The sequence below is a fragment of the Octodon degus genome, unplaced genomic scaffold (assembly GCF_000260255.1).
Source record: "Octodon degus isolate 3935 unplaced genomic scaffold, OctDeg1.0 scaffold00023, whole genome shotgun sequence".
Lineage (NCBI taxonomy): Eukaryota > Metazoa > Chordata > Mammalia > Rodentia > Octodontidae > Octodon > Octodon degus.
This window is the reverse complement of record NW_004524599.1, coordinates 13,776,973-13,797,239: the sequence shown is the minus strand read 5'-3', so window position 1 is coordinate 13,797,239 and position 20,267 is coordinate 13,776,973.

The window sequence follows — 20,267 nt, the reverse complement described above, 5'->3', positions numbered from 1 at the left end:
TGTTAGGGTTCTGTTAGAGCTCTGTTAGGGCTCTGTTAGGACTCTGCTAGGGTTCTGTTAGGGTTCTGTTAGGGTTCTGTTAGGGCTCTGTTAGGCAGTGGGCACAGCAGCCCCCAAACAGAGCCAGGAGCCCAAACTGGAGGCTTCTGAGTCACAGCCCTCCAGGGATCTTACCGAAAGAGCCTGCCAGGGTTCTCTGGCTCTCTGGGACCTCCTGAGAGCGTGATGGGCAGGCTAGCTGCTCGTGCGTGGCCCCACCTGGGCTCCGCAGAACACTGCAGGGACCACACCTGAAGAAGGGTGCGGGCTCTGCGAGGGCAGAGCATGTGTGGCTTACACCGAGGCCTGAGCTCCCAGGCCCCTTCAACGCCCCTGGACAAAGAGCCCCTGTGGCTATCCTACTGCACGTCCCCTAGGAAAGCTGGGGGGAGCTTTATGGTCTTCCTTTGTATCCTCGCTTTCTTGCCTTCATGTCTTTTGAACCATGTGCCTGCCTCTTCTCTCTGACTTATATTTTTTCATCCCCATGGGACACACCCCAGTGTTTTGGCAACAACCTCATAGTAGAAGAGAACTGGTACAAAGTCCGTGTCCTCCCTGAAATTACTTCTAAGCAAAGCAGTAACTGACAGATGAGGAGAAAGGTGGAATTGATTATAAAGTAACTGGGAGCTCCGGTGGTATGCACCTTAATCCCAGCATTCCAGAGGCTGAAGCAGGAGGCTGCCCACAACAAGTTCAAGGCCAGACTGAACTACATGGCAAGACCCTGGAGGGAGGAAAAAGAAATTGGAAAGAAAAAAAAAGAATCCCATAAGTAGATTCCCAAGCAGTTTCAAGCACGACAAACGTGCCACCTTTTGAGTAGCGTCACAGCCATGAAGGAGCAGCTGTCGCGGGGAGCCAGCTTCAGCTCCGGGAAGCCCCAGAGAGGCCAGCTCCTGCCCCTGCTCCCTCGGGCCCAGCAGTGAGGAGGCTTCCCCAGACCCCGTCTGCCGGGTCCTCTCAGGGGCCGCCCGGAGACCTTGGAAAGATTCTGGGGGCAGCTGCTGTCCCGCCTAGAAATTCGTGTTTAACAGGACCCGGATGAAAGTTTTCCAGATGTAAAGCACGGCCGCACTGTGCGAGTGGAGGGGGCTGGTGTAAGGCGAGCGCGGGGCCTCCGCTGGCCCTTCTGGCAGGGAGCAGTGCGACCCGCATCTGCCTGCAGCCGGCTCTGCTGTGTGTCGTGGGCTGAGTCCAGAGTAGCGCAGAACACGGAGCAGGCAGCACCGTCCTAGGGCTCTCAGACCTGCGTCGCTCTAAAGGACACGGCGGGCTGTAAAATAAATAACTTACAGAACATTATTATCATTTTTTTTCAGTACTGGGGAACGAACTCACGACCTCTGGCTCGCCAGGCAGGCACTTAGGCAACTGAGCTATCTCTCTGGCCCCCCATATCACCCTGGCCCCCCTACAGAACATAATGAAACAAAAACTTTTTTTTTTTTTAATTTTTTTTATGTATTTGGTACAGGGTCTCACTACACAGCTCGGGCTCTAGTGATCCTCCTCTTTTCAGCCTCTTGTCTCAGTTACTCTTCTCTCCTTTCTGGTACAAATATCTGACACCTAAAATGAAAGAAGGAAGGAAAGGTTTATTTAGCTCACAGTTACTGGAGGTGTCAGTCCGCACTTGGCTGGATCCAAGGCAGCATGGCCCGTGACAGAGAGCAACCTTCCATAGTGGTGGCAAAGAGCAGAGAGCAAAAGGGGGAAGTAGCAGCAACGATTGCAGCAGAGGGGAACACTGCCTCCCTTAAATTGCATTCGGACTATCCGACCCAGGCTGTGCAGCGCTTACACCCATAATCCCAACAGCACGCACACCCACAATCCTAGTGGATCTTGAATTAACACAAACTCTAGCAGTCTACCCCATGACTGCATGAGGCTTTGGGGGGACAACTAGACACAAACCATAACACCTCTCCAGCACTGGGATTACAGGCGTGCACCCCCACGCTGAGTCTTGGTGGCTGGCTAGGTGCATCTAGCTGCACCCGGGGCAGGGCCTGCACAGCATGTGGTTCTGGGGATCAAACCTGGGTCCTTGTGCTTGCCTAGGCAGGCATTTAGATCACTGAACTACCCCCACAGCCCTGAAACATAAACTCTTGAGAGGGGAAATTTCTTTCTTTTTAAAAAATTTATCTATTTATTTATTTTTATTAATTTTATTGAGAAACAAATAACAATGAGACAGTTTCAAAACCGATTAGTAGGACAGTTTCAATAATTAATACATTGTATATTGTTGTCTTTGTAGTGGTTATTCATAGCACAAGATGCAGACATGATATCTTGTCTAAATACTATTAGTACAAATCTTTCTTCTCATTGAATTAAGAGAAAGTAGCTGCATATCTATCCTAACTATTTATATATACAGATACAAAATGATCTTTCATTTGTATCCCCTTTTTTTGTTTAGTTTTGTCAGAGATGGGTATTCCACTGCCATTTAAATATTGTAGGTATGTGAATTCAGAAAAAATAATAAATATAGTCCAGTAGTCTGTAATAGTAGTGGATTATCTGTAAGACTGGCAATGAAAAAAGTTGTTGACTTGAGCCTTTTACAGCTCAGCATATTAATATGCCTTACTTTTTATACCTCATTGTTATACTTTTCTGCTGGATGGTTAAGACCAAGATAAAGCAAGACCTATATAACAAGAAATGCAACTTCTGTATCTGACCAGGTCAGTCAAATCCCCTCAGGATTTACCCTGAAACCCTGTACTCCCGTTTGTAGATCCTTTGTCAGTGTCAGCCATGTAGATGAGTCACAGCCATTGCTTGACCAGTTTGCTCTCTGTGAAAGCCTGAGAGAAGGTTTTTCTCTCTATGTGACTCTCCTTGGGCACACTATACAACATCGATCACTTTCTTCTATGGCCCCATAATCTCCTTAATCAGAAAATTTGGGCCACAACTAAGTTACATGATGTTACAGTACAGGTTCTCCTATGTCTTGAGTCCTCACTGACCTTGAAAGGCTGGGGCCAAAGTATTGGCTATCTTTGTAGCCCTTCTTATTCTCTAATTCTTGGTCTGCAAACTTAAGTTTTTAACTCTCCAGAAGTGAAGTTTAATGATATCATTACCCTATAACATAGACAGTCTGTCTGAATATCAAACACCTTAGACGTAACATGCAACAGGTATTTTCCATCAAGTATTGATATGTTAAACTTTAAATCCCTACAGAATGTGAAGAAAGAAAAGAAAAAAATAAAAAATAAAAAATTATTTAAAAAATAGGAATAAATAATTATATATTTTTACACAGAAATTTAGAAATCTAACCATATACAGCATTGTAGCAGGACAATCCTATGACATTTTTTTTCTTGTCTCTTGTTTTCATTTATTACCCTTTTTTAAAAAAACAAACATTTACTTGAGAGGCAGTACAGCAGTAATTGGTATGACATGACAAGCAGTATGCATTTAGAAGACCAGAATGACAGTATTACACATTGCTATCTTCAGTGCATTCCAAGCATGGCCTAGTATTACACATTGCTATCTTCAGTGCAGTTGCTTAGGTCACAGGTATCAGCATATATAGTTAGTCAGGGTGAGAATCCTACTGCTAGTTTCAAAAACCTGCTGAAGATTGAGAGGGGAAATTTCAGACATGAGACTCTAGGATTTTCATATGACAAAGGAAATGCCCCATTCTATTCTTACTGGTAACACATTAATAACTGCATAAAAAGTATTTTGAAATCTCAGCTGGCATGTAACTATCAGTTTCAAAATGAAAACAGAGCCAGCGAGATAGCTCAGCAGACTAAACTCAGTCACCCAGGATTGGTGGTGCACACCTGTAATCCCAGAGCTGAGGAGGCTGAAAATAAGAGGATCACTATGAATCTGAGCTGGGTAGTGAGACCCTGCCCTGTGCCAAGTACATAAAAAAATGCCTAAAAAGAAAAGAAACAAAATAAAACAAAAAACCCTGGAAATGGAACTTTGTTTTGGTCCCGGGAATCAAACTCAGGACCTTGCACTTGCCAGGCAGGTGCTTATGCCGCTGAGCTGTATCCCTGGCCCAGAATGGAAATTTTTCAGCTGATAAAAACAATGTTTCCCCAGCTGGAGGCACTGGCGTCTGCTTGAGGTCCAGCTTGTCAGGAGGCTGAGACCATGCAATGCTTGAACCCGGTAGTTCAAGCCAGCCTGGGCAACAGGAGGGAAGGGAAGGAGGGGTACCATCAGCCCAGCGTTCTTTAGCTCCACTCAGAAGGAAATGGGAAGCTGACAGAGCGGAGCTCGACGAGCAATCCTGGTGTCTGTAGGACACAGCCCCAAAGCTGTATTTCACTAGATTTTTTCAAATATTTTTTCCTATATCAAATAATGCCACCCACTTTCTAGTACATATCTTTTGATGTACGTATACCTGCACATCTGCTACCCTGAGTAAAATATCGCTATCCTAGAATATGTTGTTAATGTCTCATAGTGAGTCTCTTTATCTAAAATGTAACTTCCCCTATATTATTACGATGATTATTATTATTGATATATTTGGTACAGGGTCTCACTAGGCAGCTGGGACTCGTAGTGATCCTCCTGTTTTCGTTTCCCCAGCACTGAGATTACAGGCGTGCACCACCATGCCTGGACTCTGTGGCCAGCTCAGCACACCCGGGGTGGGGCCCATGTGGTATGTGGTTCCGGGGATTGAACCCTGTTCCCTGCACTTGTCTAAGCAGGCGTTTAGTCCACTGAGCTGTCTTGCTGGCCCTTAACTTCTTTTACTTTGTTCTTTAGCAAAGTTCTCTAGCAGAGTTTTTCTTGACTCTTCTCATCTCATGAATGTAGAATCAGATTGTCAACTTCTCTTTTCAAGACCCTATGGGAATTTTTATTTTGCTCAGTTGGATGTATTTGTTTAGTATTAGTTTTTAATTGACTTTCATCTAGCCTCCCAGTCTTTGTCTCTGATTTCTATTTTGATAATATAACTGCAATAAGACTTCTCTTGTAGTGCCTGATGGAAGACAATAGCAAGATTGCTAACTATCAGAAGCAGGGACAATATTTCACATACTCTTCCAAATATTAAACATATCCTGCAAAGAGGGTCTTTCAGATAAGGCTTGTCGCTGGTAATGACGGCAGATGTGTTGGTATAACCATGTCATCGAGCTTGGGGCACCAATCTGGTGTCTTACGGGAGCATCCAAGTCCCGAGAGGAACAGATGGAACTCATATTTGTCTCTGCTGAACTAACTGCGGCAGTTTCTCTAAACTCAGGGCGGAGGGGCTGGAGAGATGGCTCAGTGGTCTAAAGCACCTACTTGAAACAAGCTTGGCAAAGCACAGGGACCTCGGTTCTATCCCCAGCACCACATGCCAGCCAGACCCGCCCCCTGGTGGGCTGAGCTGGCCACGCACACACACAATAAATAAATGTAATAAATAAAAATAAATAAATATTAAAAAAATAAATAAATAAACTCAGGGCGGGTCCACGGACATATTTGCAATGAGCCCAGATTTCTTAAAAATATTTTTACATGATATATTTTAGATGACAATCTCTAAAAATGAGATGAGCATATTCTAAACCTTCTAATATTTTGAAATGTTGTATTTTGGATGACAGTCTTTAAAAATGAGATATCTTACACCTTCTAGATGACATTCTAAAAAAAAAAAAAACAACCAAGCCATGCAATTTCTATCCCCAGAATGGTGATAAGGAAAGCCAGACAGCGATGCATAAAGGTCTGCGTGCTGCAAAGCAGGTGCCATGGATTCCTGTGGGCCTGTGAGGCTCACGTCACCTGGCTGTTGTCAGACAGCAACTGGCCAAGGGTCTTGGGTGACATGTCAGCAAGCTGCAGAGTCGCCCACCAACCTCTGATACTTGACATCACCATTACTGTAAATGTGAAACTACAGGAACACACGGAAAGTAAGTATGCCTTTGTGAAAATCCATCACAATATTGTAAATTTGTTAGTATGGAAAAGTGTCACTTTCATCTTGCAGTGGATATGCTGTCCTGAGGCTCAGTTCAACGACAGTTTGCGAGGCAGGGAGGGAGGGAAGGAGCTGCCCGGCTCCTCGGGCCTGGAGTCAAGCACTGCCCATTAGACCACTGCCCTCGAGGCGGCTTCTCGGGGAACCTGACTGCTGGCCCACTGTCCAGGGCACAGAGCCAGAGGCATTTTCCCCCGCGAGGCTGCCCTGTGCTGCACACAACGGGCTGTGCTTCATATCACGTGGGAAGAGTCAGTGTGCAGGGGGCAGCATGTTGGCTCAGTGCCCCTTCAGCGGGAGGATGGGTGTGACCTCCGTCGGTGGCTGAAGCTTAGCCTAGCACGTGGGTGTTATGGTTTGTGTCTAGTTATCTCATCAAAGCCTCATGTAGTCGTGGGGCAGCTTCTAGAGTTTGCGATTAATTCACGATCCAGTGCTGGGCTTATGGGTGTGAGTGCTCCATCCACTCTGGGATGGGTGGCCTGAATGCAGCATAAGGGAGAGAGGGTTGTGCTCTGTCACCCCTGCTGCTGCCCCTGCTCCTCCTTTTTGCACTTGCTGTTTTACTAGTTTCCACCACCAGGAACAGCTGCCCTGTGCCACGTGCCACTCTGCCCTGAAGCCAGCCAAGTATGGCCTGAAACCTTCACAAATTATGAGCTAAATAAACTTCCCTTCATTAACTCTGGGTGTCAGGTATTTTTTCCCAGCAATAAAAGAAAAGTAACTGAGATGGGGGGACCCCTGGTTTGATCCCTAACACCAAAAAACAAAGAAACAAAAACAAAAACCACATATGGGCCGGCAGAGGACAGTCTCGGGGGCTGTGGCCTGCTAGGGCACCTCCGTCCTTGATCCCTGCCCCTTCCTTCCCTCCTTTCTTCCCCTTGCTGATTCTTAGCAGGTGCACAGCTGTCCTCGCCAGTTGGGCCTGTTAAGCCAGGCTTCGCGGGCTTAGCCCAAAGGTATGGAGCAGATAAAGCAGCAAGGTAGTGAGACGCGTCTTCCTGACCCTGAGAGACGCTAGGCTCAGAGACAGAGACTTGCGGCTTTTGGCTCCTCTTGGGCAAGATCCCCCTGACCCGTTTCTTCAGAGGGGCTTCCAGAGATGTGCTACGACCCTGTTATCAGGCCCTCTAAGAAGGTGAATGGTGTCTACTCAGCATCCTGGCCCAGGGATGAGGTACTGCCCCAAGGCAGCTCCCTTATAGGTAGGGAGGAGATGGTGCGTCAGGGCTTGTGTCTAGATGTCCCCCAAAGCCTCATTTAGGCATAGGTGGAGAGTTTTGAAGGTGGTTGAGTTAGAGTATATGAATGTGAAGGTGTGAAACTGGGATTAAGGGATGTAGGTGGCTTACGCCCTGGACAGAACATAAAGGGAGGGAGGGGACACTCTCCCTGCTGCCCCTGCTGCTGCTGTGGGCTGCACCTACTGCCTTGTACCTGCTCTGCCATGGATGGTTTCTCCTCCTTGATGCCCTTCTGCCACGCTGCCCTGCCCTGGAGCCAGCCTGTTATGGACTGGAACCTCCTCAAACTATGAACTAATTAAACTTTTCCTCTTTTAATTTGTTGGTTTTAGTCTTTTTGTCTCAAGAATTAGACAAATAAGATGCAGTGTGAAAGCTCTGTTCACTGGGAAGGTGAATAACAATCTGAAGAAAGAGGGCCTTTTTCCTTATGAGAATCTGAATCTGTGACCTACTGTCCTGGGCACTTTCTGTGTCAATGGGAGCCAGCACCCACAGCTTGAGTGAGAAATTAGTTTGGTTCATGGGCTTTAGAGGATTCAGTCCATGGTCTTCTACAGAAGGAAAGTGTCACTTCATGGCGACGAGGAAGCAGAGAGAGAAAGGAGGGGGCTCGGAGGGAGACATTATAATCCTTTTCGGGGGACCTGCCTCTCCTCACCAGACTCCATTTCTGGCTAGCACACTGTGAGCTCTTCTGTGGATGACTCCACCACTGAACACGGTCCGTTCCGTGATCCTGTCACCCCCCAAGCCAGCCTGTGTACATGGGAGCCTTTGCAGGGCATTGAAGGACTAAACCCGGACACCTGCAGAGACCAACAGCCCTCAGGAGTCCCAACAGATGCCTGAGGCAGGCCGAGAGAGCAGCCGGGCGGGGAATGACGGAGGACAGCCACAGGCACAGCCGGGTCTCAGCAGCAGCCCCGGCTCTGCGAGGAGTAGCAAATGCTGCTTCCTGCGAGGCAGCTGGTGGCTGAATCCCAGAAGTGTCAGAGAGCAGACCCCAGCCATCTGAGTGACTGTCCCTTCACACTGCCTGGTGAGCCACCTTCTGTTCCTCTCTCCTCCTCCTTAGCTGACCCAGAAGAGCCTCATTTGCATGAGTGTAAATGAAGACTTCTCTGACTCCAACACTCCGTAATTATAATGAGCTCAGTGAAAACTGATTAATTCAGACCACTTCCTCCAAATTTCTAATTATTTCATTTAGACTCCGCTGACATTTATTTTACTCAGCAAGATTTTATTACAGATGGCTCAAATTAAAAAGAGGGAAGCAGAAGACGTATTTCAAATATTTAAGGGAACAAAGTGCTAATTTAATGACTACTTTATCTACTTATTAAAAGTTTATGTACTAAGGAAATTCAATTAGATAAAATGAATACATAGTGTTAACCTTTCTGATACTTTCCCAACAAATGTTTACTGATCCTTTCTACGGACCAGGTTTTGTGCTAAGTACCGCAACAGCAACTCAGCCAAACAGGCCTAGTGCTGTCTGATAACTCAGGAGGAAAAGAAAAGTGCAATGTGAGAACTGTCTTGGGGTGATGGTCTTTGTCTTTTTTTCTATCTTACCAAATCTGTCTATATCCATACACTACACACACACACACACACACACACACACACACACACGTAGGTGGATAGATAGATAATAGAATAGATGAGCAGCCAGGGAAGTGGGTGTGTAGTGTGTGGAAGGCAGGGAGGACGGGAAGGAGGGAGGACAGGAGGGCCTTCCCTGTAGCAGCTCCGACACTGATGAGGGAGGCAGACAAACAGCTGAGGGACAGCACTGCCGTGATAAGCACCGTGTCAGGGGCCGTGCACTGTGTGTGAATGTGTGGAAGAGACGCTCAGTCAGCCTACAGTGGGGCCTGGCTGGGGTTTACAGGATGACACAGGGCATGGATGGAGGGAAGAGGGCAGTCCTGGGCAAGTGTCTCCAGGCAACTACAGAGTCCAGTGGGACGGAGCCCACCGGTGGGAACAGCAGGGAGCACAGTGATTCTTGTCATTCACCAGGGGTTCGTTCTCTCAGCTTGGCTCAAACCTTGTACCAGTAAACCCGGAACTAGTCCTCCTAGGGACAGTAGAGCATTATGTTCCTTTGAGCTTCTGGTCACAATACCTCCCTCAACCAAAATGCCAGTTGTATTATGTTTGTTTGCAAAATCCACTAGTCTCAAAGTGGAAAAGCAACTCTTCTGCATCACCTGTTACACACAGGACACAGGGCAAGTGTTTCAAAAGTCCTCCCACAGCCTCCTGCTCTGCAGACCTTGCCTTGCTCATAGGCTTAACGTTTTTTGTGTCGTATCATTTAGGCCAAACACAAGCCAGCCTGCACAGAAGGGTCCTGACCCAAACTTCCTGGCATCGGCCTCGGAAGGCTCATTGTCAGACACCATCTCAGAAGCCCACAGATTTAGCTCACTTCCCGTCTTTTCCGTAGCTCCCCGAGCCCTGGAGATGTTTCCTACGCACTCTCTGGGGGCTCATGTGCACAGGTGTGTTTCCTCCTCCTTTTTCCAGATGAGCTGTTTTATTGGTTTGGTAACATCAAACTCACCAAGTCTTTGCCTGGCAAGCGCAAGGGCCTGAGTTCAATCTCTGGTTCTGCAAAACAAAACAAAACAAAAAACCCTCACCATCTTGTGTCCCCTACCTGGGAGAAGCTGGCCTAATGCATTGATGTCCTCCAAAGGCACAGGGACACAGGATAGAGCTTCAGACTACCCTGGGGGCCATTCCCATCAGCAACAACAATAGCACCAAAGCGGTGCTAGAACCATAGCAGAAATAGAGCTGGAAAAGGATTCCAGTTTAGAGACTGAGCCATGGAATCAAAGCCAGACTGCTGCAAGCCTCATGGGGGGCCCATACACTGGGTACCTCAAAACTCCTTGCCCTAGTTATGGTTTATAGCGCAGCGCTTCCCATAGCCTCAAGCTCCCAGGGAGGGCTTTGGACAGTTGACTGATCCTGGGGGCCCTAGAGCTAAATGTGAAGCCAGGAGGTGGAGCCAGGCTGGCAGAGGACGGTCTCGGGGGCTGTGGCCTGCTAGGGCATCTCCGTCCTCAGTCCCTGCCCCTTCCTTCCCTCCTTTCTTCCCCTTGCTGATTCCTAGCCGCTGCAGGTGCACAGCTGTCCTCACCAGCCCCCTCTCCATCTTGCCTACTCTGCCTCCTCAGAGCCAGCCAGCTATGGGCTGTGCATGTGAGCCAGCACACACCTCCCCTCCATTAGGCTGTGGTGCCACATATTGCATCCCTGTGATAAGAAGGTGACTAGCACACTCCTGCCCCACACCTGTCTGTGACACTGGAAGTGCTGACTCGGCATCCACGCATTTCACTGGGGCTGCAGAGCCAGTGTTCGTGAATACCAGGGACTGCCTGTAAGGCCAGGGAAGCAGAATGAGGCTTGGGCCAGGGAATAAGGCTTGCTCTTGTCCTGAAAGCTGGGCACTGCCGCTGCTGCATCTCAGGCAAGGGTTGGCACATCTGCTGCTGTAAGAGCGGCACCTTTACAGAAGGGGGTCGTGTGGCTGACAGAGGGGAAGACAGAGGTGTCAGGAGGTGGTGATGTGACGAGGGTGAGCAGGATGGGCTGGCAGACGCAGAGGAGTCGCAGGTGCTGCTGGCCTGCAGAGTGCACATGCGCAGTGAGAGGCAGGGCTGAAGACAGCGGAGGCCCAGGTGGCGGCTCCCAGAACCCTGTGGGTTCAAGGGTGTTGTGCAGAGCCCTGGTCTTGGAGCCTGGGACTTGGCCAGGTGTCAGCTCCTCCACTTACTAGCCCGAGACCCCGCCCTCAGGATCAGCATGGGTTCCATGCAGATACCTTTTACTTAAACCAGGGGCACAGAAGTGGCGCCCTTGGATGGGAAGCAGGAGGGCACTGGACATGCAGCGCTGGGTGTGACTGTGCTCACCAGGTACAGACGTCTGTGGCCCTGGGCTCCGCGCAGAGAGACTACAGCAGAGAGGCTGCGGCCGAGACCAGGGGCTTGGGTGTCAGGAGCAGGGAGGTGGCCACCAGGGCCCCGAACGTGCGTAGTTTTGGGATTAGTGGGCCAAGCCGCAGGCTGGAGACTCACAGAATTTCAGAAGAAAGCCGCTGGGATGCAGAAGCTGAGAGTGGCAGCAGAGGAAACCTGGAGAGGAGCACGCGGGCTGATAAAGGGAGCCAGTGCTCCGGGTGTGAAGTGGCGGCAGCAGCAGCCTCAGCCCCGAGGCGCCCAGAGACTTTCAGGGGACCCCTCATCTGTCCTGACCGGGAGCTTGGTATTCATAAGCTGGTGTGAGTGATGGTGCTGTGCGATTCTGTTCTAACTAGTAATAAAAATACTCTATAATTCAAAATTGTTTCAATTCGTGTGCAAGTCACTCCCCATCTGATGAGATGTTATCACTGCATTGGAACTGTTGGCCTCTCTGTGCAGTCAAGTCTTAGGATGGCTCTTGGGCCACTTAGGGTCACACACACACACACTCCAGGGGCCCATGCACAACCTCAACCCCTCTTTCTGTCATCAAGTGCTATCCCTTTTCTCTAGAAGTTCTAGAAGCTTCTCCACCCCCACACTATCTTTGTCCTGATTCCCATTGACATTATTTATTTATTTATTTACTTATTTTTTTATTTTGGTCTTTTTTTGAGACAGGGTCTCACTATGCAGTTCAGGCTGGCCTTGGGCTTACTTTGCAGCCCAGGCGGGTCTCCAACTTACAATGATCCTTCTGCCTCAGCCTCCCGAGTTCTGGGATCGCAGGTTTTGCCACCACCCCCAGCTTTTAGCATGGTTTTAATTCAGATACAGTGCTCACTCTTTGGAAGGGTACAGGGAGTTGTTTTTGCATCCTCACAACCTTGCGCAGCAGCTGCTGCTGTCTTAGTCCAGAACACCGTCAGCATCCCAAAAGGAGGCCCGTTCTCACTCCCAGAGACCCCCGCGTCTCCCAGTCCCTGGCCCTGCCAACCGCAGATCTACCTTCTGGGTGCAGACTTCTCTGTTCTGCGCATTTCCCATAAGCCGAATTGAACCGTATGTGCTCTCATCGCGGGCTCCTTTTTCAGCACAATATTTTCAAGTTTCATCCATGTTGTGTCTGTCATTTCTTTTTGTGCTGAGTAATAGCTTATGTGGGGGAACTATTTTGTTTATCTGTTTATCCCCTAATCGGCAGTAAGACCACTTTCACTTTGGGGCTATTATGAGCAGTGCGACCCTAAATAGTCTTATCTTACTCTGTCTGGGCTGTCATAACAGAATTCTACAGACTGAGTAATTTATAGACAATAGCAATTTTTAAATTTTTAAAAAATCTTTTATTTATTTGGTATAGGGTCTCACTATGCAGCTTGGACTTGCAGTGATCGTCCCTGCCTCAGTCTCCCCAGTGCTAGGATTACAGGTGTGCACCACACCTGGTTTTGAGGCAGCCCAGGGCTGGCACAGCATGTGGTACTGGGGATCAAACCTGGGACCTTGCACTTGCCAGGCAGGTGCTTAGACTGCTGAGCTAGCTCCCCAGCCCTAGACAATAGCAGTTTATTCCTCACAGATCCGGAGGAATTTGTTCCTCACACTTCTGGATCTTGCAATCTAGGAAGCCAAGATCAAAGCACCTGCAGAATTGGTGGCTGGGGAGGCCCATGTCCTGCTCACAAATGGCGCCTCTTTGCTGGATCCTTTTGGAAGAAAGGGCCGATAGGCTGTCCCTGTGACAAACACCCACACCCCACGCACAAGGGACCCACACTATGCATGGTCACCTCCCAAGTTGCTATGACTTAATACTGTGTCACCTTGAGATTTAGAATTTTAATAAGTTGAAATGGCAAGATTATTTCCACGTCAGACAGAAAATTGGAAAAAACAGAGTTTCCTGATAAAGCCGGCCATCTGACCTTTCCTGGGTTACAGATCTTGAATGTCCGGCTGGCGTCTGAATGCACTTCCCCAGTCCCTACAGATCAGAAACACGTCCCGCCTTGCTCTTTGTTTTGTCTCTGCTTAAATACTTACGACATCTTAACAAGAGTGGGGAAGGAGTGACAGAGAGGCAGCACCTGGAAACAAGGGTGGGAAAGACTACACTAAGACTTCTTTTGCTAGGATAAAACTAACCCAATTGAAAGCTGTCAGCCCCTACAGTACGAATTAGGTAGTGCCTCCAACATTCAATTGATCTTCTGGATGGTTAACAACCTAAGTTTGCAAACCAAAATTAGAGAAAAAGGAGGGCCGCAAGGAAAACCAACATTTTGGCCCTAGCCTTCCAAGGTCAATTAAGACTCAGGACATATGAGAACTTGTACTGTAACATCATGTAACTCGGTAGTGTCCCAAATTTTCTGATCAAGGAGATTATGGGGCCAAAGAGGAAAGTGATGGATGATGTAGAGTGTGCCTAAGGAGAGTCACATGGAGAGAAAACATTCTCTCAGGCTTTCACAGAGAGCACATTGGCCAAGCAATGGCCATGACTCAACCACATGGCTGATACTGACAAAGGTTCAACAATCTGAGGTACAGGATCTCAGGATAAATCCTGAGGGGATTTCCCAGACCTTATCAGACTCAAAAGCTACAACTCTTGTTGCATAGGTCCTGCTTTACCTTGGTCTTAACCATCCAGAAGAAAAGTATAAAAATGAAATATAAGAAATAAAGCCATGCTGTTATATTGAGCTGTGGGGGACTCAGGTCATCAATTTGTGACATTGCAAGTGAAGCGAAAGACCCAATAGTATTGTGGGCTGCTGGACTCTTGGAATGTCTTCCTGAGTTTACACACCTATAATATTCAAATAACGGAACTTAACAAAAAAAAAGGCATACAGATGAATGTCCATTTTGTATCTGTGTATTCAGAGTGGTTGGGATAGATAAACAGTTACATTTTTTTAATGAATAAAATGATTTGTTCTAATGGTGTTTGTAAATGGGATGTCAGGTCCGCATCTTGTACAACAATTAACCACTAAGAAGAATGTATGCAGTGTGTTAATTATTGAAACTGTCCTACCAATTTGAAAAAAAAAAAAACAAAAAAAACCAACATTCAGTTGAGAGCAATTCCTGCCCAGTGTTGCATGGACTCTGGCTGCTATGTGCCTGGGCAGTGTGTCATCTCTTAATAGGATTGTCTGGTTCAGTATCCATGGCCTCTCACAGGAAGCCCGGCACCTCCAAGCCTGCGACATGGACAGCAAGGCCCAGGCTTCCAGCTGGGTGTGGTGGGGGTTTCTCTCTCGCTTCTGAAACAGAAAAGCAGGAGCAGTTTTTCTGCTCTTCTGTAAAGATTGGGCAGCAGCAAAAGTGTTCTTAACAGATTTGTGAAAAAGTGAGCTCCAGACGCGTCATGTGTACAACGGGAGACCCCAAGGTGGCTGCACCAGGTCAGGGAGTTGCATTAGGCCCTTCAGGGAACTCTGAGGAGTGCTTGTTCTTTTTTTTTTTTTTTTTTTTTTTTCTGTGTTTAGGACAGGGTCTACAGAGTCTCACTATGTAGATTGGACTCCTAGTGATCCTTCTGCTTTCAGCCTCCCAAGCGCTGGGGGCTGGGCCAGCACGGCACACCAGGGATCGAACCCCGGCTGCTGGTCTGCCTAAACAGGTGCTTTAGTCTGCTGGGCTATCTGGCTGGCCCAAGGGCTTGTTCTTAACACACAGCAAAATCTCTATTTTTAAAACTATATATCTTTTGTTTGTTTTTGACACAAGATCTCACTAAATTGTCCCATCTGGCCTCGAAGTTGCAGACCTCCTGCCTTGGCCTCCAGACTAGCTGGGATTACAGGGGTGGCCCTGTGCCCGGCTCTAAAACAATAACTCTTCCTGATTTCAGCTTCTCAAAAGCCTGCATCTTACACCCTCAGCCCTCTGAGACCCGCCCAGCAGGGCTACCTCTCCATCTCTTCTTTTTTGTGGTCTCTTTTCCACCCATCTGTTTAGCCTTTCTGGATGCTGTAGTTGTTTCCCTTTATTTTCCTACTACCTAGATTCTGTTCTCTCTCTTTCTTTCTTTCTTTCTTTCTTTCTTTCTTTCTTTCTTTCTTTCTTTCTTTCTTCCTTCCTTCCTTCCTTCCTTCCTTCCTTCCTTCCTTCTTTCTTTCTTTCTTTCTTTCTTTCTTTCTTTCTTTCTTTCTTTTTTTTCTTTCTTCTTTCTCTCTTTTTTTCTTTCGAGATGGGTCTCACTCTGTAATTCAGGCTGCCTTTGAACCCGTGGGCTCCTCCTGCCTCAACTGGGATCGCAGGCGTGCATCACTGTTCCTGGTTTAGCATCTGGATTCTGCCACAACTTAGGTAGATATCAGGGACCAGAAACTGATTTGACCACAAAGTGAGAGGGCAGGGAAGGAGGAAAGCGGTGATGTCACATGGCCCCGTGAATGTAGTCAGTGCCCCTGAGCTACGCACTTAGAGGGTTTAGGAGAGGGAATTTTAGATTATGTATCTTTAATAACAATTTACAAAAGTATTTTTTCTCATAAATTTTTTATTGAAAAACATTCAATATTTGAATGTCTACATAGGGTAGCCTGTCATTTACCTTATGGAGTAGATTTTTAAAATAAATTTTTAAAGAGGTGCTCGGTGCTTTCGAAGGAGCCTCTTTCCCGCCCACCCTCTGCTCTACACTTCTAGCTGCCGCACCCCTTTCGAACTTGCTGCAGTAGTTGCCACCTCTTTCTAAAAAGGAATGTCTCTGTCTCCATCTGTCTCTCCATCTTGGTCTCTCTCTCTCTCTCTCTCTCTCTCTCTCTCTCTCTCTCTCTCCCCAGAACACACACACTACCAGCTGCTGCCACCTCACATCCTACAGAACCAGGCAAGCCAAAAGTCACGGTGCAACTGTGCATGGTGTGGGGACAAGCAAGCTCTTTCTCCTTACCATGGTGTCTGAAGTAGGACAACTGTCATCCCAGGGCCTTCTGCAGGCAGTGGGGCTGGGAGAACCCGTAATGGGACTGAACAGGAACTGTCGTCAGGACCTGTCTCTGACGCTGGTTCCCACAGTCAGCTCCTAGCCCAAATTAGAAAGTGGCTTTTGCTTGCTGAGGAGGGAGCCAGAGCAGCCCCGCCTTCCGTCCTGGTCCACAAGCAGCCGGCACAGCCCCGTACCCGGGTGGGAATGGCTGTCTCAGGGCAGAGTCTCTGATGTCATCTCAGGGCCATGTACGCAGGATCAGGGGCCAGAAGGGCCTGGAGGGAGGGAGGAAAGAGCCAGGGCATGAATGTCTGTGTGTCCCCGAACCTCCTCTGTGCAAAGCTACTTTTCAGTGTAAAAGCACTTGGAGGCATGGCGTCTGGAGATGATTACATTATGACAATGGGGCCCTCATGAACAGGATGTGTTCTTACAAAAGGTCCCCAATGAGCTGCCTCACAGCTCTGCCGCATGCATGAGGACACTGAGCAAGCGCCATCAAGGAGGCAGAGGCTGTGACCTTTGCTGGCCAATGGACAGAGATTTCTGCCATTTATAAGCCATGCAGTCTGTGGTGTTTTGTTACAATGGCCCAGCCAGACCCAGACCGCGCCCAAGACGGGAGGACCACCCCTGTGAAGTGAGTAGCAACAGACCTTGGGCAGAGACAGGAGAAGCAAATGTCTGTGGAGCACAACAGGTGAGGATGCATCTTAAATTTGGAGAAGTTGTATAAGAAGAGAGTTTATTGCAAGAAATGCCCGATAAAGCGGGATTCATTAAAACATTGAAACTGGAAGTCTTAAAATCCTTTCCTCTCTATATAACACAGTCTCAGATCTTCGGCTACAGCAACAGACGATGAAATTGCAACCCTCCTGCCTCAGCCTCCCCAGGGGCTGGGCTCACAGGTCTGCGCCATGCATGGTGGCCGTTCTTCTTTATATATAAAGAAGCCAAAACGGCTTCTTTAAGAGAGTTCCACATAGACTCTGAAGCCTTATCAGTGAGTCACCTGCCCCCTTTTACCTACGATTGGTGTATCTCACGTTTTGCATGGGGTTTTTGCCCATGCATGATTATGTAACACGTGTTGACATTTTGGAAAACGTGGTTCACTGAGAAATGCAGATCCCCAGACATGGAGGCCTTCTGTTTGCAATGTCAAAAATCACATTTGCCTCCCCCCTGACAGCTTTGTTAGAGTCTTGAGCTGGGGCGCATGCGGGTCAGCACTCTCCCTTCGAAGTTCAGATGTTGACCTCAGCAGCACATTCTCTCGCTTGACGTCAGCAGCAGTTCTCTCACTTGTTTTCATTGCAGTCTGAGGCTCACTTGGATTATTTTCAAGACAGTGCCCACCAAATGTCCACCTTTAATATTCATCGTTCATCTGTCGTTCTTGTAAGTGAATTTTCCAATGCTCCCGCCAGGCAGCTCTGGGCCTAGGGAGAAGCACTTCATGCACAGTTCCTGTCTTGTCACACACACACACACACACACACACACACACACACACACACCCCATAGACTCAAGGCTTGAGATTTAATGCAATCAATTTTATTGGTTTATCTAGGATAGTTAGTGCTAGCATCCTTTTAACCCGCCTCCCCGATGGCTTTCATAACCACTGTGCTAATGTTCGCAGCGAGAGAGGCAGAAGACGAATTAGCACTGCTGGGAAAATCCTGCCAACCCCAGGCCTGCCGCTGGTTCCCCACAGGCCACTAGGATCCACCGGGGACCGCGGACCCAGCTTTGAGAACCACGGTTTTATCCAACTCGCTAAAACTGGCACACTTCGACCTGGAGGGGCACTCGGGCCTCCTCACCCTTCCTTGCTCCAATCCGGCGCTCAAAGAGCCCAGGATGGAAAACCAGGGGGAGCCCTTGGCTTTGGGGTCCAGCTTCCCCTGCGCCTGTGGCTACCCCGATTTCTACGTATCTTGCTGTTTATATGCCGGTTCCTCCGCATCCGGTTCCTAGCCCACCTCTTCTCAGGGCTTCCCCGGCCCTGGCTGGTTAAGGCGCCTGCTCTGGAGCCTCCACAGCGGCTCTGCCTGGATGGAGACCCGGCCGAGGGACCGCGCTCGGCCACACGGGGGCGCCAGTGCGCAGGGCCGCGCAGCGCTGTCTGGGTTCCAGGCCGGTGTCACCCCGCTGTCACGGTCGCTTCCCCAGGCACGGACCACGCGGGACTGCGTTGTCCGCGTCCCGCCGCAGTCTTTCCCTTTCCTCCTTTCTTACTCCCATTATTTTTTTCTTAATTTTTTTTTTGCAGAACAGGGGCCTTGCACTTGCCAGGCAAGCGCCATCTCCCGGCCCCTTATTTTTTTTCTTGATGGGTCAATGCTGTATGCGTTTTTTCCACAGCCTTGTTTTTCTAATACAGTTCAAGTTACCAAACTGCTTCGATGCCTGTTGTTTTCCATTTTTCTTTTCTTTCTTCTTTTTCTCCCTCATTCTTTAGATTAAAAACTTCTTGCTTCCAAGTTGTTTTCCCTGATTTTAAAAAATTAACTGCTTTTAAATGAAAAGTAATAAAAGCAAATGGCAAAAACTGAAAATGGTAGTAAGCGTGAAAAGCAAGGCCCCGTCCCCTAAATCGCTGCCTCCAGACATCAGGGTCCTCGGCTTCCGCGTTTCCTCCCAGGCCCACTGTGCAGGGATTGAGCAGCCTTCCCTTGCTGTTCCGCAGATCTGAGCCTGCAGGTTTCCCCCTCACCCTGAATCTTGGGGTTGTCTCCCGCCTCCTGCCGGCGCCACACTGAAACACAGGTTATGTGCGGACTGGAATACACTGACCGGTCTTTTCCTACTGCAAACGGCGCCTCGGGGAATCCGGTTCTTGCACGCGAAAGCGGGATCCCGTGGCGCGGATGGCGAGATCAGGCCGGAACCGAGGCTCTGGACAGCACTGGCTGGGGGGCGGGGGCGGGGGGAGCGCGGCCTGGCACACGCGATGCACCGGGTTTGCACCACAGAAAGAAAAGAAATGCCCCAAATCCAAACCTTACAGCCGCAGCATAATGCCTAAGGGGAAAACCCCACAATGTGAAGCTTTGTTTTATTCGCAAAATTATGTAAAGGGTTGTGTAAAATGATATTTAGAAGGATATATATAAAGCATAAATTTGTATCCTATTCGGGGTTCATGCCCAGGTCACCTCATTATATATATGCAGACAGTCCAACATCTGACAAAAGTGGAATTCAAAAGCCCTGGGATCCCACGTTGTGCCAAGGGATCCTCGGCCTGTCTGGCTTCCAGCCTGAAGTCTCTGGCCCTTTAAGTCACTCGCTCTGTACTTCTCAGGAGGCCGGAGGGCTGCACCTTCAGGCTGCCCCCCCCCCCCAGCGGCTTCCGTGGGGGTCCCGGGCTATGTGGGCAGGTCGCGGCTGCCTTCCTTCCGGGCCTGCGGAGCTCCCCGACCGAGCGCCTGGAACACCGTGGGCGTCCATCCCCGTCCTCCATCAGCGGTTGGCTACCGGGGCATGTTTTAGCAGCAGAGGCTGCAAGGGACCCGGATTTTAAGGCATTCCTACCCCAAAGTCAGAGTTTTTGAATTTTTAATCCTGTATTTCAGCTGGGAAAAAATGGCAGAGGTAAAGCCGACCCATGAATCCATTTTTCCACCTTGGTGCTTGGGGAATCTGGCGTCCTATCTGGCCCCTTTTCTTTCCCTGGGAAATTAGACGTGAAATCTTTTTTTTTTTTTTGTGAAAGACTCTTGATTCATCTTTTAAGATTTTGTTAAAAAAGAATAAACCCTTTTTAGTGAAGTTTTGAGTTTACAGAAAAACTGAGTGGAAGGACAGGGCGCCCGCATACCTTCTCACCCCTCACCTCTACCCACCCACTCTTGTGTCTTTATTAACAGCTTCGATCACAGGGTGCATTTGTGACAGTGGATGAGCTGACGCAGGTGTCCTCCCACTCGGCCGTGCTTTACCCAGGAGTCACTCCTGCCGTGTTGCACGTTCTGTGGGTTGGAACAAACGTGCACTGACAGGCAGC